Genomic DNA, 2,266 nt, shown 5'->3' on the forward strand with positions numbered 1-2,266 from the left:
AAGAGGAGGCGTGGCCGCGATTCGCTGGTGTAGTAGTTCCTTGCAGTACCTCTATGTGGCTCTTCTGCTGCTTCTAAGCAGAGAAGACCGGCGTCCACGCTAACAGCTGGAGTCGCCTAACGCCTCACCCCTGCCCCTGGATTAAAGGGAAACCAAGACCTTGAATGGGCTCCGCTGTCTCCAGCCGCTGGCCTGACAAGAGCAGCCGTGGCAGGTGAGGGCCCAGAGATCGAAGGAGAACCAAGACGGAACCTGGTCACCCAAGGTTTGCGGCCGCTGCTGAGCGGTTGCTTTGTCTCCTTCTGAGCTCCGCAGAGCTTTAGACACGCGCTCCTCTGAGGGGAAGGTGCCAAAGCGAAAGGCAGCGTGGGCTCGGAGGAGTGGCAGTAGAGCCCTGAGGGTCGTTTAGTGTCTTAGTTATACTTTCTCTTCCACCTCTTCTGCCCCCTCCTCCATTGCTTCTCTTTTTCATTTCTTGGATTTGCGGTATCATAGGTTGCAGCTCAGATAAGAGGACAGTGCCGAGTTCCTAGCTGGTACTCCAGGCTTTGGTCTCTCTCCATCAAATTAGGAAGCCTTGCGTTTGGGGACTGTTGTGGCTAGAGATGGCTGTTTTTATTTTCAGTCTTTAGTCTTTATTTCTCTGCTCCTCGCCACCTCCACCCGCACTGCAAAAGAACAAAAAGGCTCCATGCGTTGCAGTTTTCCAGAGAAAGGACGGTTCCTGCCGGTCACTGCGGTATCTAATTAGTTGAAAAGTGTGGTATTCTCTTGGGCTTCTAGGGAGAAGGGGCAAGGGTGATGACCAGTGAATTTTATTTACTAGGTTCTCGACGACTTCCTGGGAGTTTACGACCTTTGGAGTCCTGTGGATAACGCTTGCCTTGCTTTAGCATGCTAGAAGACTTAGCTGTGAAAGAAGGAAGCATGGCTGACTTTAGCACCTACCATCCTTGCTCTACACTGGGATAGGCTTTTTGTTTTACTATTGAAAAATCTTGAATGAAACAGTTTTTGTTTCAGGCAATGAAACAATAACGATAGCTACTATTAACTGAATTCTTCTGTGTGCCAAGTGCTTCACATCTTTTCTCATATAGTCTCAACAATTCCATGAAGTATATTAGATTACGATTCTCATTTTACAGAACTAGGAACTAAGGTTTAGTGAAGTCACGGAACTCGCCCTAAATAAACTTTTGCTGCTATTAAACACTTGAACCAGTATTAGAAAACAGATTTTTCAGACTCCAAAACCTATTAATTATTAATTATAATACTGCTGTTGTCCTAACGTTGTTCTTCATCACTTCTAACATTTTCACTAAGGTTTGCAGAAGCTGAAAATACTTGGTATGCCTACTTATGTGTCAAACGAAAGACAGACATGATCTCTGTCTTCACTGAGTTTCAACATTGTGATACAGAATCAAGTAGTTCAGAAAACAAAATGCTGTACTTACTGTAGTATAGGCTTGTTTAAAGCTGGTAATTAAACTGATGTGCAGAAGATTCATACTTGTACGATCAAAGCTTACTGTTTAAGTTTTAACTTCTAACATTTGCATGTTGGTTGTGAAGGCATTAAACTGAACATTAATAGAACATTTATTGATTACTCGAATAAGTGCTATGCACCAATTAAGTAATGGGAATATAAATGAAGTCCTTGTTCTCCAAAAGCTCCATGCAACTACATATAAATAGTATTATGGAACCATTAATTTTCTTAAGTGGAAACGATGTTGTGGTTATGTAGAAGAATGTCCTTATTTTTAGACATGCATACTAAAGTATTTAGAGATGAAGTATGTTGATGTCTACAACTTACTTTCAAATGGTACAGTAAGTATACATATATGTGTGTAAAGAAATAGAAAGTAAATATGGTAAAATGTTAGCAATCGTCGATTCTAGTGGTGGCTGCATGGCTGTTTATAGCGAACTGTTCTTTCAACTTTTCTCAATGTTTAAAATTTTTCATAATAAAAAATTGGGGAGAAAAAACTCAAACTCCAATGGAAACATGATTTTTTGAAATTTTTATTAAATTTATTGGGGTGACATTGAATAACAAAATTACATAGGTTTCAAGTGTACAATTCTGTAATACATCATATGAATATTCATTGTGTGTTCACCACCCAAAGTCAAATCTCCTTATGTCACCATATTTGTGACTCCCTTTACCTTTGCCTACCTCTTCCCTACCCCCAACCCCTTTTCTTTCTGGTAACCACCATACTATTGTCTATGAGTTTGTGTT

The 2,266-nt window shown here is 40.9% G+C and overlaps 1 protein-coding gene across 3 annotated transcripts in view; it reads left to right on the top strand.

Moving 5' to 3' along the window:
- Positions 1 to 2,266, top strand: part of PPIP5K2 (diphosphoinositol pentakisphosphate kinase 2) — a 58,335-nt gene continuing 56,069 nt past the window's right edge. For 2 of the 3 annotated variants that reach the window (XM_023523667.1, XM_011378685.2), the window contains exon 1: positions 1 to 214. The gene's annotated coding sequence lies outside the window, so the exon portion shown is untranslated. The remainder of the gene's footprint in view (positions 215 to 2,266) is intronic. The other variant, XM_023523699.1, reaches the window with a different exon arrangement.

This window comes from Pteropus vampyrus, unplaced genomic scaffold, assembly GCF_000151845.1.
Source record: "Pteropus vampyrus isolate Shadow unplaced genomic scaffold, Pvam_2.0 Scaffold11, whole genome shotgun sequence".
In the NCBI taxonomy this organism is placed as follows: domain Eukaryota; kingdom Metazoa; phylum Chordata; class Mammalia; order Chiroptera; family Pteropodidae; genus Pteropus; species Pteropus vampyrus.